At 41.9% G+C, this 16,730-nt stretch overlaps 1 pseudogene; it reads left to right on the top strand.

The window, feature by feature from the left end:
- The first annotated feature begins 1,845 nt into the window (after positions 1–1,845).
- Positions 1,846–15,813, top strand: LOC121436238 (annotated as a pseudogene).
- Positions 15,814–16,730: the final 917 nt, after the last annotated feature.

Here is a 16,730-nt window from a genome sequence, read left to right as displayed (position 1 = left end):
GGGGGCCACCACAATATGAGGAGCTGTATTAAAGGATTCCAGCATTAGGAAGGCCGAGAATCCCAATCTAGAGGAAATTACTTCTTGGCCTTTTCTTGCATATCTTTCTAAGACAAGACCTCTCACGTCCTAGAATGGTCTTGAACTCCCTACATAGTAGAGGCTGGCTTTGAACAATTAGAGGCTGGTCTAATTGTTTTCCACTTCTCAGATGCTAGAATTGCATGTGCAACACTAGGCCAGATCACTTATTAGTATTTCTTTCTTGTGTGTGTGTGCTTGAGGCAAGGTCTAATGTAGCCAAGGCTGACCTCTGTAGCTGAGGATGCATTTGACCCTTCTTACCTTCCTGCTTCCATCTCCTGAGAACTGGGTTGCAGGTGTGCACCCCCACATCTGTGTGATATGGGATTCCCCTCTGTATGCTGTGAATACCATCAGTTAATAAAAAAGCTGTTTGGGGCCTGTGCAGGGCAGAATAGAGCCGGGGGGGGGAGGGGCGGGGAGGAAGGGGAACTAAACTGAATGCTGGGAGAAAGAAGGCAGAGTCAGAGAGCAGCCATGGAGCAGCCAGATGAAAAAGATGCAAGCCACCAGCTGGAACCTTGCTGGTAGACCACGAGCCTCATGGTGAAATATAAAATAATAGAAATGGCTTAACCAAAGATAGAAGAGCTAGCTAGCAATATGCTTAGGTGATTGGCCAAGCAATGATTTAAATAATATAGCTTCTGTGTGATTATTTTACGGTCTTGGCAGCCGGGAACGAACAAGCGGCTTCCTCCTACAACTGTGTATTTATTAGACCAAGTGAATCATTATAAAAAGCAGTGTTCTTGAATATTTTGTCATACAAGCAGGTGTGCTGCTTTCTCTGCACTTTAAACAGCATGTGATAGTTCATATTTGCTTCGATTATAATTCACCTCATTTTAGCTGCATGTAGTATCCTGATACTCTTTTAGTAAAACTCCCTTTTTGCTTAAATCTTTTTGTTGTCTTTAGATGCATCCAAGGAATTCTAATATAAGAACATTAGCTTTATTTAGCATCTTTAATTAGGGTGACCAATTGAAATTCATTTGAAGACATGACCATTCCCAGAGCAGTAAGCAATGCTTGCGGTTAGGATTCTATGTGCTTATGTTTGATAAACGGCACCTGCAAAGGTGTGGAGCATAACAGGGGCCATACCATAGAGATGTCCCAACTTGAAAATGGCCATATGGCCAATTATAAGAATCAGGAGAGAAGCCATGGGTTAGACAACAATAACAATTGCTTTTCTCTACCGACAGAGTCAGGAATTGTCCTGGAATCTGGCCCAAGACAGCTGGAGGATAATGGATGAGACAGGAGGAAAGAACCACCAGCTCTAATTAACATCCAGGGGACATAAAGGACCAGCAGAAAGAGGAAAGCCATTTGCACTTGTTTAATAAAATCAGTTGAACCCTTGAACACACACTTGGGGACTCTAATCCAACCTCATATTTAGTGTAACTATAGGATATGAGATCATAATGAGAGCCTGAAGGAAAGAAAGTCTGCCAAGAATTCAATACAACGTAGTTCCAAAGCCATTTTTATAGTCTTAAGTATTTTCACTCTATTCCCCTATTCCATCCCGAACTCTACAAGATAATCAGCCCATTTGAGTGAGAGCGCAATGCTGCTAAGATTAGCCAGTCAAAAGCAACGTGTGCTTGTGTTAAATATTTGTTGGCCACAACGAACAAATTCAGTTTATGTTTCAGCTTAGGGGGTCACCACAATTCTGGACCGCTTCATGGATGGAATCCCTGATGAGGAACCTGAAGTCTAATTCTAGGGGCTCTTGTTCGCATGAGGATGGATTCTCAGGGGTTCCAGCTCGAGGAGCTCCTAATGAAACCAGTAAGTGCAATCAGTGGCCTCCCCAGGCTGTCCTTCCTATCTGACTCAATTAGTTGACAAATCTAGTGGGCAAATTCCAGGTAGAATTGAGTAAATTTGAGCTTTTGTGGCTGGGCATGGTGGCACATACCTTTAATTTCAGCACTCCAAAGGCAGGCAGATCTCCGAGTTCAAAGCCTACAATATTTAGTTTCCGGACAGCTAGACCTACATAGTGAGAGCCTATCTAAAATAAATAAATAAGTAAATAACACCCACATACATATAAAAATAATATAAACAAAGACATGTTGCGGGGAAAATGGACCTGGCTACATGATAACTGACATACAGAGGGTTCACAGAAGTTAGAAAGCTGGGCACACCCGTAGAAGAACGGCAGGAAGCCTGCTGTATTCTGTAGCTAAGGGGACAGAGATGGAGAAGGGCAGTTTTGCAGAGGCAACGGCAAGAGAACTCAGTTTGGATCCTACTGTAATTAGTTATTAGTTATAATACTAGTAATTAGTTACTAGTTATTAGTTATGGTACTAGTAATTGGTTACCAAGATGTCCTTTCACTCTCTATATTAAAATTTTATTACAAAAATTTAAATTATTTATATTTTATATGTGTGGATGTTCTGACTGCATGCATGTCTGTACGCCTGATGTAGGCAGTGTCTGAGGAGGCCAGAAGAGAACGCTAGAACCCCTGGAACTGGAGTTACAGATGGTTCTGCCTAGCCACGTGGGTGCTAGCAAGGGTCATGATTAAGGGACCTAAAGGATGCTTTGCCCTAACCTGTCCCGAAGTCAGGGGACTGAGGAAGTGAATGGAAGCAGGGGCGCCCCAGGGTCTGCTCATGGGCAGAACGGGCCTCATTCTGCCCCTTTCTGTCGTCCTTCAACACTGGTGTCCCATGTGTTTGTTCCCGGGAACTTCATGAGAAGTCTGGTTAGATAAGGGAAAGAAGCTTTCCTGTGGTGGCCTAAGATTCCCGCCCACTGAAAAGGGAGGAAGCAGTCAGACACTGCCTGATGCTTTCTCTCTGTTTGGAATTCAAAGCTAAGGGCAGCATAAAGTCGCATCCTCAAAAATGACAGCAAGGAGACATTATCCATCGCTACCCATCGCCTCCAGGGGGTAAACTTCCCAGAAGACTAGGGGCCAAGGACGATCAGCTAGGTCAGGAGCACAATACTTGAGGAGATGACTCTTAATCACTTTGAAACGATACTACAGGCCCCGTGTTTCATTTTTTTTTTTTAATGGTCGACTGATCTAAATTCTGCCTAAGGACTACTATTGATCTGATAAACTAATGGAGTTTGTCCCAAGAAAACAAATGGATTTTAGAGACAGCAACAGAAACATTAGTTTAAAGGTCTATTAAACTCAGAAAGCTACTATAGACTCCAGGGTACATGCTGGCTGGACAAAGCAATGAAGCCAGGGCTAAGTTAAAGGGTATGTATAGACTGGAATTTCAAAAGTCGGGGCAAGCCCTGGACTCAGAGAAGGAGGTATTACGCTCAGGCTTCTGGAGAAGAAGAGATAGAAGAGGCAGATGGATCGAGGACCAGAGCAGAGCTGACTGAAGAGTCAGGGCAGAATCCAGAGGATGAGAGGACCCAGTTTGTCTGACCCTCTAGGGCAGGCAGTGGACTCTCAAAAGATGGACTTGCAACCGTTACCTACCAGTCGGACAGAAGAAAATACCATCTCAGCCACCCTATGACTCGGTCCTCTCCTAAACATTGTACACACCCGCATTGAAAGAAGGAATGTGACAGGTGAGAGAGACGGCTCATCCGTTCAAGGCATGTACTGCTCTCGCAGAGGACTCGATTGGGGTTGCCAGCACCCCAGTTAGGTGGCTCTCAACAGCCTGTATCTCCAGCTGCAGGGGATCTGACACCCTTTCTGACCTCTGATGGCACACGCAAATGATCAAAAATTTTAAAATCTTAAAAACAACAATAGTGGTTTGAAGAAGAGGACTCCACCAGCAAAGTGCTGCAGATGTGCAAGTCCCAGCAGAGGAACAAAAGCAACATGGAAACCACAATGGCATGTCCCTCCCCCAAATTACTAATGCAGTGAAAATGACCTGGAGGAATTACAAAGAATGAATACACTGTGTTCAGACAACACAAGGAGTAATGAATATATACCAGAGAACAAAACTCAAGCTGAATGAAATTAGGGAGTCAAGATACATAAAGAGCCAGGCGGTGGTGGTGCACACCTTTAATCCCAGCACTCAGGAGGGGGAGGCAGGCAGGTCTCTGAGTTCAAGGTCAGACTGGTCTACAGAGCAAGTTCCAGGACAGCCAGGGTTATACAGAGAAACCCTGTCTTGAAAACAAACAAAACAAAGATACAAAAATAGAGTTCAGTAAAGAGAGACTTGCTGGAGTAAAGCCAAACTGAAGTGATGCTGGAGATGAAAAAACTCAATCAACAAACACAGCCTTACTGGGCAGCTTCATATATAATATATCAATGTCAGGGATGGAAGACAAAATACAGGAGTTCTATCACTTGACCTTCAATCATTGACCTTCACCAAGTGATCCAAAATGATAAATTTACAAAGAAATATGAACAGAACATGGAGAGGTTTGGGATATGGCTTTAAAAAAAAAAACCTTGAACTTATGGGCATAGACGAAGAAGACAACATTAAAGGCACACAGAGCATTTTCAATAAAATCATAGGAGAAAGGTTCTCAAACCTGAAGGAGTAGTAGTTTGAACATAATTGGTCCCCATAATCTCATAGGGAGTGGCAGACTATCAGGAAGTGTAGCTTTGTTGGAGTGGGTATGGCCTTGTTGGAGGAAGTGTGTCACCATGGGGGTGAGCTTTGAGGGTTCCTACACTTAGAATTGAAGCGTAAATCTAATTAATCTTAATCAATAAAAACTGAGAGTCAGATATCAGGGTAAAAATCCGGAAGATCCAAGAAGCAGGACTAGCCGCCATTTGCTTCCTACCTCTATCCGGTCCTCCATCCAAAAGGGTCAAGAACCTCTCTCTGCCCTGCCTTATCACTTCCTGTTTCCACTCTGTCTACAGTCCTCCAAACCTCTATGGTTAACTAGTGACTAGTTCCACCCTCTGACTTCAAGCGAGCTTTATTTGTCAGAAAACAAACAAAATATCACACAGCACAGGATACTGCTGAGTTTGTCATTTGACTTCCTGTTGCCGGCAAGATGTAGGACTTTCAGCTCTAGCACCTCGTCTGCCTGCATGCCACCATGCATCCCTATCATGACGATAGCTGACTGAACCTCGGAAACTGCTAGTCCTCTCAATTAAATGTTTTCATTTATAAGAATTGCTGTGGTCATGGTGTCTCTTCACAGCAATAAAAACCCTAACTAAGACACCATCCAAACACAAGAGGCCAGCAGAACACTGAATACACAGGACCAAAAAGGAAGTTACCCATGACATATTATAATAAAAATACTAAGAACACAGAATAAAGAAAGAGTATTGGAAGCTGCACAAGAGGAAAGTCAAGCCACTCACAAGGGCAGGCTCACGAGAGGGACACCTGATTATTCAATAGAAACTTTTAAAACCAAAAGTTCCTGGAACGATGTATTTCTTGTTCTGAAAGACCACAGCCATCAGCCCTGGCTACTCTACCTAGTGAAACTGTCTGTTAAAACTGAAGGAGAAATAAAAACTTCCCATTACAACAACAGATGGAAGGAATGAGCACTAACCCTTCTCTACAGAGGATTTTGAAGGAATTCTTTGGACTGAAGAGAAACAGATACAATCAAGGATCTGTAAAGGATAAACAAAGAGTTCTAGATCTGTTAGTCCAAAAAAATGAAGAAGACATGTAGTAGTACTTCCTTGTCAGCTGCCAGACCCCAAATAATGACGTGGAGACTTATTGAATGATAATTGGATCACTGAAGAAAGAAAATAATTCCTGGACATGAATGAAAACTAACAACACACCAAAATCTTTGGAAAACAATGAAAGGTGTTGATTCTTCTTCAAAGTTCTGATAAAATTCTGCTCATCTGTTTATGGGTTTTTATTAGTTCAGAGACTTTTCTGCATCAGTCTTGTTGGTAATGAATCTGTTTAAATTGTTTATTTCTTCTTATAATATCAGTATGTTGTATGTATGTATTTTTTAATGTAGGCACTTATTGTTCTCTGTTTTCCTCTTAGAAATGCTTTCATTATAAAACATTTAGTTGGGGTAGCTCATTTACAGTTTCAGAGGTTCAGTCCATTATCGTCAAGACAGGGAGGTTGGCAGCATGCAGGCAGACATGGTGCAGGAGCTGAGAGGGCTACATCTTGCAGGCAACAGGAAGTCAACTGACTGTCAAACCGAGGGAAACTTGAGCAAACAAGACATAGAGGTCTGCCTCCCTAGTGACACATTTCTTTCAACAAGGTCACACCTCCTAATAGTGCCACTCCCTTTGGGAGCCATTTTCTTTTAAACCACCACAATATGTGAACCAACAAATGTTATCCATCATCTAAATAGACGCAAACACAGAAATCACTTGATCATTTCAACAGAGGTAGAAATGCCCTTTGACAAATTCAAGATTCTTTTGCAATAAAAGGCACAGAGAAGCTAGGAGTGAGGGCAGCATATCTCAACATTGGCAATAGCATATTAGGAGCCTGTTAAATGCCCGCACATGCATTTAGTCCGAGCACTCAGGAGAGAGAGACAAGTGGATGGATCTCTGTGAGTTTGAGACCAGCCTGGTCTACAGAGTGAGTTCCAGGACAGGCTCCAAAAGCTACACAGAAAGACCCTGTCTCAAACTCCTCTCTCTACACTCCTCCCCACTCGAGAAAAGGCTATATGTGAGAAGTCTGTAGACATGCTAAATGGAGAAAAATTTAAAGCATTCTCACTATAATCAGGAATAAGACCAGAGTGTCCACTTTCTCTACTCCTATTAAATATAATGCTTGAAGTCTGAGCTAGAGCATTAAGAGATGAGATGGGCATTTGCAGATGGTATAGTTCTATATATAAGAGATCCTAAGACTCAACCAAAAACTCTTAGAGCTAATAAATACTTTCAGCAAAGTGGCAAGATGCAAGATTCACACACACAATCAGTAGCCTTCCTATTTCCCAATGTCAAACACACTGAAAGATATATCAGGGGAACAATTCCATCACAGTAGCCACAAAAACAGTTAAATACATAGGAATAAACCTAGTAAGGAAGAAAAGGCCTTTACAGTGGAAACTTTGAGACACTAAAGAAAGAAACTGAAGAAAACACTAGAAGTGGTAAAGAACTCCCATGCTCAATGACTGGAAGAATTAATACTGTAAAAATGACCATTGTGTCTAAAGCAATCTACAAATGCAGTGCAATCCCAATAAAAATTCCAGGGTGATATTTTACAGATGTAGGAGAAACAATCTCAAAGTATGTATGCTGGCCCAAAAAGTCAGTCTGCAGGACAAGCTGCCAGACTGAATCCGCCTGCAGCTACAGCTGTATTCTGAGATCACTGTGGAGTGGGGTTCCGCATGAGTTTGGAGGATGAAGCATAACTTAACCCACACTGTTCAAGAAATCTTTATGGACAAAGTATCTTTCCCTAACAGAGTAATCCTAGCACATGATTTATTTCCCTGCTTCTCTTCCTGCTGGAGGAAGGTCATTGGCTAATAAAGGAACTGCCTTGGCCCATTTTATTGGTTAGAAGATAGTTGGGAGGAGAAAACAGAACAGAACGCTGGGAGGAACAGGAAGTGAGCTCCTATTACTACAAATGGCGCCCGACGTGGTAGCAACAATTTCTCGGGTCTACTCTGCTTGCCAGAGGCAAGCAAGCGCCTCATCTAAGAGAGGCTTCCTGACTCAGCTTTAGCTGCAAAGCCTGCAGCTCATTAAGAGGTCCTGCCATGAAACACTTAAACGGTGTTGATGAAAAGCTGAACGCATGTTTTTCGGTTTTCAGCCATAGCAGGAAAAAAAGCTGCGCCGTTTAAAAATGCCAGCTTTCTGGGCCATCCTGCCAGGGCAAACTCTGACTGTTTGAGGTAGGAGGGCCCGACTACAGAGAGAGGACTTGTGTGTTGTCTGTGGACATAATGCTGCAACTTACTTGCTGGCAGGAACCTTGAAATGCCATAGAGTTGTGGCTATAAACATGGCTGCAGCCTGTATATCCGCCATGAGGCTGGAAAGCTAAGGAATGGACTGGATCTAGCTGGCAAAGCCACGGCTTTAGTCCTACTGAGATTGCTTGGTAAATTAAAGACTCAACTGGTCAGAAAAAGAGAGATATACAGTAAAGAGAGATTCAAAGACAAAATTTTTAAATGGTTTACAGTGTGTTAAAAATATATGCAGACTAAAAGTTGAAGTTCTTAAAGTAAAAAAATAAAAAGGAAGAGAGTTGTTGTGTGTGGTAGTACACACCTTTAATCCCAACACTTGGAAGGCAGAGGGAGATTGACCTCTGTGACTTCAAGGTGTGGTAGCACATGCCTTTAATCCCAGTGCCTAGAAGGCAGAGACAAACAGATCTCTGTGAGTTCAAGGTGTAGTAGTGTACACCTTTAATCCCGAATGCCTGGGAGGCAGAGACAGGCGGATCTCTGAGAGTTCAAAGACAGCCTGGTCTACAGAGTTACTTCAGGTCAAAGATACAGAGAACCTGTCTCAAAAAGCAAAGAGTTAAAAGTAAAAATAAACAAAATAGAGGTTAAAACAAAGCTGCACAAAGATGGAAAATACACAGAGAATTTTGATACTGTATGCTATTATGCTCTCTTTGAATTATTTGAATGCTGAGGAAGGAGCAACAGATGCCAAAAGATATTTATTTATAAATGCTGCTGAACTAATCCAACATAGATATTTTGATGCCTTGACTTTGAAATTGGGATCTAAGGACATGATGCTTTGGAAAGGAGTTTCTTATTTTGTTTTCACAGAGGATGAGACGCTGTTCATTTCTTCTATTCCGATTTGGTATGATGGACCACGTCCTCCTGAATGGTTCCTGTGCACGCCTTCAAAAAATTGCTTCGCTCAACTGCCAACTGAGATGAAACTAGCACACAGGTTATACCATGAAAAGACCTAATTAACGACGCCCCCATTCAGCAGGAAGCAGTTTGGAGAGAAAAAACTGTGCCCATATTCCCAAATATGGTTTATAAACGTTCTTTTACATTTAAAGGGGGATATGATATAGATATGAATAATTTACATTAGTATAGATTTTGCTTTATTGATAGAGATTTAAGGTCAATTTTGTTATATGTATATGCATATTTCTGCTATTGATTAAGGTATTGTGATTGTGTAGTTCATTTAAATATGTACTATACAATTAAGAAATATAGGTTGTTAATGGATAATCATCGATAATAGTAAAGCTTGCAGTCATGTTAGTTAGATTTTCTAGATATATAGAGATATATTTTAGATAGACATTCTTCATGTCTTTCAAAGATTACAGAATAGGACATTTAATGTTTTAATAACTGAGGACTTTTCATGACAATGAGACACTCTGCTCCTGGCAGCACCAATCTACTTCAAGAAGAAGATGGGCATCGAAGAGGCACCTTATGGAGTTTGATAGCCATTTGGGCAAGGAACTGCTCTTGCCTGGACAATTGCATAAACTGGACACAGAGAACCCACAGAGAGAGGACTACTGAACTTGCCTAAGGTGAGATGATCTTTCGGGGCTCCTGATTCATGAAAGAGTCTGCGAGACATTCTTCAGGACACAACAGATAGTGACTGAACTGACTTTGAATTTTCCTGCTTTATGGAAATGTCTGCTGGATACCATGGGCCTGAAGGCTGAAGATGGATGCCCCAACGGTACAGAGGAACTTTGAGTGACTGTCTAGGCAGCGAGATGTCTCTGTCATTTCTAGAGTTTAAAAGTTGCTTTTTTCTTGTTTGCTTAGGTCATATTGTATCTTTCTGGAGTCTTTGATAGAGTTAAGAATAGTTAGTTAAGCCGGGCGGTGGTGGCGCACGCCTTTAATCCCAGCACTCGGGAGGCAGAGGCAGGCGGATCTCTGGGAGTTCGAGGCCAGCCTGGTCTACAAGAGCTAGTTCCAGGACAGGAACCAAAAGCTACGGAGAAACCCTGTCTCGAAAAATCAAAAAAAAAAAAAAAGAATAGTTAGTTATAGTTATAGTTTTCCTTAGTTATGATAAAGATTATTGTAACTTTTACTTGGTAACTGTTTTGTTATATGTAATTTTGCTATGTTAAAGTTAAAGCCTTTTTGTTGTTGTTGTTTAAACAGAAAAAGGGGAAATGATGGAGGAAGGTCATTGGCTAATAAAGGAACTGCCTTGGCCCATTTTATTGGTTAGAAGATAGGTGGGAGGAGAAAACAGAACAGAACGCTGGGAGGAACAGGAAGTGAGCTCAGACTCCACAGCTCTCCTCTCGGGAGCAGACGCCTGAGAGAGACGCCATGCTCCCAGCTCCCAGGCAGACGCACGCCATGAAGCTCCGACCCAGGATGGACATAGGCTAGAATCTTCCCGGTAAGCGCACCTAGAGGCGCTACACAGATGATTAGAAATGGGCTAAATTAATATGTGAGAATTAGCCTAGAAGAGGCTAGATAGAAATGGGCCAAGCAGTGATTAAAAGAATACAGTGTCCGTGTAATTATTTCGGGGCATAAGCTAGCCGAGCAGGTGGCCGGGGTGCTGGGAACGCAGCCCCGCCGCCCTTATTACTACATCTTCCTATCTTTTAACATTAATATTCTTTCCTTTCTTCCTTTAGGGAGTGAACTTTATGTTCTCATGCTACCATTTAAGCTTGGGTGGGATTAAAATGGCAGAAAAAAAAGGGAATATAGGTGAACCTGTAATTAGTCAAGGGTGGAGGGGACACAGAGGGATCAAGGAGTGCCCAAGCTTCACTGGCTCTTCCTTTTCTTTTCCTTATGTTGTGACTGGTTGTAATTCCAGTTCTACAGATGAAGTCTTGAGTCAGCATTTCTGGTGTGAGACAGAAAGAGGCCTCCCTTTTCTGGTCTCCTCTGGAATGAAGAGAATAGAAACCTAGCTACCAAGAATTCTATCTGCCCAGCAGAAGTTACCAAGATGCTCCTAGGGTGTCACCAAGTGTCATGGGTTAGGAATCGTTTTGAAACCACATCACAGAGAATGAAAGCAGGCACACATATTTGCAGGTATGAGACCAATGACATATGTGGAAAAGTGGAAATCCTCTGGGGAAAATGAGGAAATAATATTCAAGCAGAATGCTATAGAGCAAAATATCAAATACATAGAGATCTGGCGGTGTGGCTCAGTTGGTTGAGTGCACGCAGAAGTCTCTGGGTTTGAACCCAGAGCTCCCTAAAACTGGGTGTGATGTTACCTGCCTGTATCTCAACACTTCGGAGATGGAGGCAGGAAGATCAGGAAATCCATGTTATCCTCAGCGATGCAGCAAATTCAATGTCAATGATTACTTGCTTAACATGCACAAGACACTGGGTTCAAAAGCCAGCAACACACACACTAGTGCACTCTACATGTGCACATGTACGTAGCACTCATTTTCTTTTCGAAAAGAAAGTCCTCTATCTGTCTGTCTATCTATCTATCTATCTATCTATCTATCTATCTATCTATCTGCCTGTCTATCTGCCTGTCTGTCTATCTATCTATCTATCTATCTATCTATCTATCTATCTATCTATCTATCTGCCTGTCTATCTGCCTGTCTATCTATCTATCTATCTATCTATCTATCTATCTATCTATCTATCTGCCTATCATCTAGCTAGCTACCTATCATCTACAACATTCCTTCCATGTGTGCCTTCAGGCCAGAAGAGCGCACCAGATCTCATTATAGATGACTGTGAGCTACCATGTGGTTGCTGGGAATCGAACTCAGGACCTCTGGAAGAGCAGCCAGTGCTCTTAACCACTGAGCCATCTCTCCTCTCTCGTCTCTCTCGTCTCTCTCGCTCATCTCTCTCCTGGGCTTTGTGCATTTTAAGCAAGTGCTCTATCATAGAGCTTTAGCTTCCACCCAGGAAGACCACTTTCCTGGTTCCGTTTCTCAAGGACTAGCATTACCGCCATGACCTATCATATCAGCAAAATGTAATCTCTAAGGGACTACAGCTGATGTCTGGTGATAATTTCAAGGGTCTGAAGAGTAACTAAGCCTCCATCCATGTTCATCCATCCATGCTCATACAAGCAACCTCAATTAGATGTAATAACACACAATGCACACATGCACACACAGTGCACACACATGCACATGCTCACGCAACACCCCCACACCATGTTAGCTGGAAGGTATGCTGGCTAGTTTTTGTCAGTTTTGTACAAAGGCCTTTTCCACACCTGTTGAGATGACCATGTAATTTCTGCTATTAGTGTATTTAGGTGCTATTTTACATTTATTAATTTGAATATGTTGAACTATATTTGGATTCCTAGAATGAAAAATACTTGTCTATAGTGTATCATTTCCCAATATGTTGCTTAATTTGTTTGTAAATATTTATTGAGAATTTTTGTGTTTGTGCTCAGCGGGAGAATTATCATGGCTTTCTCTGGTTTTGGAATCGAGACAACACTGGCTTTATTAAATGTGTTCTAGTGTTCTTTCCCTTTCTGTTTTATGAGAAAGCTTAAGAATCGTTGGTATTGGTTCTTCTTTAAGGCATGGAAGCATTGGCTTTATCCATGCCGCCTTGGCTTTCCTTTGTTGCCAGTTTTTATACTGCTTCAATCTCATTATAGATCTGTTTACATACTTTTGATTTGATTTTGGTAGACAATATGTATTTTAGAGTTTATCCATTTCTTCTAGATTTTCTATCTTTTTGTAATACAACTTTTCAAAACATTCCCTAATAGTCCTCTGAATTTCATTTGTATCTATTATAATAACGTCCTATGTGGAAGGGATGAAGTCCTAAGTGAATCTGTATTATTGACTTGTCAAAGACCCCAATGCCTCAGACCCGTGTTGCTGGCAAGGTCTTCCCCTGGTCCAAGGTCAGATGTTGACAATGTGTGTAGAAAATACGAACTACAGCTTCTTCCTGAGATGGGTGACTCTGGCCTGAGACTGCTCTCCTATAGAGACCCCTCCCCAGATCAGCTAATTCGCCTCCTCATTCAGCTGTATGTAATAAACTTGCTTCCTCCTTCAGCTGTATAGTTTCTGGGGTACTGGAGTGTTTCCATCCGAGTACACAGTCTACCTGATCCCAGCTTTCTCTGTATGCACATCTTTGGTGTCTTCATTTCCCCATGCCCAGTCAGGTCAGTCCCAAAGCCAGGCAGGTCACGGCAGTGTCTCACCTCCCATCTCTACTTTTATTAATCTGGATATTTTCTTTCATTTGGTTAGTTGGATAAGGGTTTGTCAATCTTGCTTAGTTTTTCAAAGAACTAATCTTACTTTATTGAATCTTTACATTCTCTTAGTCTCTGTATAATTAATTCATGTGTTGACATTTTTTTCTTAACGTTTTTTTCTCAGGGGTACATGTATGAAAATGTGTGTGCCCACTTAGGCCAGAGGCATTGGATTCCCTGGAGCTGGAGCTACAGGTCATAGTGAGCTGCCTGATATGGGTGTTACAAACCAACCTGGGTTCTCTGGAAGAACAATACACACTCTGTAACTCCTGAGCCATCTCTCTAGCCCAACTTAGTAAGGAGGCCTCTTGTTAGTTCCCAGCCGCCTAGCTAGCCTAGATCCTAAATAATCACACAGAAACTGTATTCATTAAATCACTGCTTGGCCCATTAGCTCTAGCTTCTTATTGACTAACTCTTATATTAATTTAACCCATTTCTATTAATCTGTGTATCGCCACATGACTGTGGCTTACCACCTAAAGTTCTAGCTTATATCACAGTGGGGCTCCATAGCATCTCTCTAACTCTGCCCTTCCTTTTCCCAGTGTTTAGTTTAGTTTTCCCTTCCTAGTTCTGCTCTACCAATTGTTCAAAGCAATTCTTTATTCGTTAACCAATAAAAGCAACACACAGACAGAAGGACCTCCCACACCTAACCTTGACCTTTAAGTTCCGCGACTAATGCTGGCTTTGGCTTGCCCTTGTTTTTCTTAGGCCTTAGGGTATATTCTTACATTGTTTATTTGAGATCTGATTTCCTAATGTAAGCACTCATAGCCATAAATTTTTCCTCTAGTTATATCTCTCTTTGTGAATAAGGGAGAAAGTGCTTGTTTTTGAATCACGGTTTAGGGGATATAGTCTATCATGGCAAGTATGTGTTAATATTTCTTTTACAGTTTGAAATGGTATCTCTTTTAGAGAAAGTTCCATAGCCAGCTGATAAAAATGTGTATGCCATTATCTGTAGGATAGAATATTCTATAAGTGTTGGTTACAATCCATAGTTCAGATTAACACTAAAGTTTTTTTTTAGCTTGTTAGTTGGTTGGTTTTAATTTTTTTGCACTTACTATTACAGAGAAAGGAATGTTAAAACCACCACTATAATTTTTATAGTTCCATCTGTCCCTTTATGTCAAATAATGTTTGTTTTATGATAGTGAGTGAGTACATAAAAACTTGCAGAATTTATATTTAAATCATTATTTTTTAGATAGGGTTTCACTATGTAGCCCTGGCAGTCCTGGAAACTTGCAGAATATATATTTATAATCATTTTTCTTTAGACAGGGTTTCACTATGTAGCCCTGGCAGTCCTGGAACTTACTATGTGGACCAGGCTGGCCTTAAACTCAGAGATCAGCTTATCTCTGCCTCCCGATTGCTGATGATCCCCAAGCCCAGTAGGGAGTCCAGGGTTTGGGTATTATTCCTCGGGTTCTGCCAAGCAATGAAACATAGAAACAGAGTGACACTTATGGTGAAGAAGGCTTGAAAAATGGTCATTAGAGCTCCCACGGACACATTTTTTTCTTCCACTTCTTAGAAGAGCTTGGCTTGGAGGAATCCCCTGGCAGCGGGACAGAAATGGTCTAAGAGAAAGTGATATCAGAGGGGGTGTAGACGTCACTTTGGGAGAAGCGTGTGCAGGAATTTTTGTACAACTAGTTAGAAACAAGCCTGTAGCCAGAAAGGCTCCTGGGAAATGGAAAGACAGTCGTTGACAGGAGGGAGATACGAACCTCACAGCTGGGCCTGGGGTGCTTGCAAATGACTCAAGAGATGGGCTGTGATGAATCCTCTAAGGTCAAACTAGTGGATGAAGAGCAAACACTTGAAGTAGAAATAGAACCTAGGGTGAGAGATAGCACGGAGAACCCTTTACTGGAGAAGTGAGCCTCGTGTGACCTGAGGTGAGAGAGAGCACGGAGAACCCTTTACTGGAGAAGTGAGCCTCGTGTGACCTGAGGTGAGAGAGAGCACGGAGAACCCTTTACTGGAGAAGTGAGCCTCGTGTGACCTGAGGTGAGAGATAGCACGGAGAACCCTTCTACTGGAGAAGTGAGCCTCGTGTGACCTGAGGTGAGAGATAGCATGGAGAACCCTTCTACTGGAGAGGTGAGCCTCGTGTGGATGGGAGTGTGGAGATCGATGGCTCTGAATCAAAGTTGTCGAGCACTGGAAATTTGAGAGGAAAGGAGATGGCTGTACATAAATGTGCAGTCTCACTAGAGGGGGCCGTGGTTGGCTTTGTGATAGATGGCACTTACTTGGATAGTCAAAAGTACATATTTCCAGGGATAAGTTTACAAGTCCAGGAGCCAGGCTATGGAAGAGTGGGGAACCGGGTTCCCTGCCCTGACAGCAATAACATCAAGGGCCCTTTGATAATCTCTTTCAATGTGGATTTTCCAAAGGAAGAGTTGAAAAGCAGCAAAAGAATGTGTCAAGGAGCTACTCAAACAAGGATCAGTGCAGAAGATAAAAATGGACTGGAGGGTTATTAGGAGCAAAGAAAATTGAACTTGGCTGAAACAGGGAGATCAGTGATATTTGTCATGTGCAGGGGTTTTGTGTGTTTTCATCATTTCAATGTGCAAGGTTGACTTCAATCCCCTGTGCCTTATAATTATCATGATATGAACAATAAAGAGGCTTAAGAAGGTGTGTATTGCATTCAGAATGAACAGCAGAAGGTTAGCTGTTAGACCGCTTCCTCTGGAGGTTTAATGTCTGGTGCTGCCCTCCCCCAAGGTTCAGGGAGAAAGGCCTCAAGAGGACACCAGAGGAAGGAATCCAGATGATGGACAGAGACAACTGTTAGCCATGTCAATGGGAGAAGTCTGTTCTTAAACACATCCTAGTTATTTTTTTCCCCTTAACTTCTCTTTCCTGTGTGCTGGATGAGTAGGCCTCCCATCAAGCAAGATGCACATACAGCATGCAAAGGGGTGGTGAGAATCCAGACCCCAAGCCCCACTAAACACACATGGTGTCCATCAACAAAGAACCTAATGAAACCGAAGAGATTAGAGTCTGAGCTCCAAGCACTAAGTTTACAAAGAGATCTCACTGTCTTAGAGAGAGTGTATTTTCTCGTTTTCTCTGGTAAGAATAAAATGTGATGTGGGTATCTTACTGTTAAAAACATGACTCTTGGATGTTGATTTCTTTCTCTAAACTTAGGAAAATGTTCATTGTAACTTCATTGAATAGATTTTCTATGATTTTGGTTTGCATTTTAATTCCTTCTTCTACTCCAGGGATTCAAAACTTTATCTCTTGTGTCCCAGAGTTTTTGGAGATTGAGATCATACTTGCTTATTGTTTTTTCACACATCATATATATAAAACTTTCTCTCATTTTTCAAGATAGGGTTTTTATGTGTAGCCCTGGATATCCTGGAACTTGCTCTGTAGACCA

Source organism: Microtus oregoni, unplaced genomic scaffold (genome assembly GCF_018167655.1).
Source record: "Microtus oregoni isolate MIOR12 unplaced genomic scaffold, Mior012 000002F_ref0000024, whole genome shotgun sequence".
Classification (NCBI taxonomy): Eukaryota; Metazoa; Chordata; class Mammalia; order Rodentia; family Cricetidae; genus Microtus; species Microtus oregoni.
This window is presented reverse-complemented; position numbering and strand designations above follow the sequence as displayed.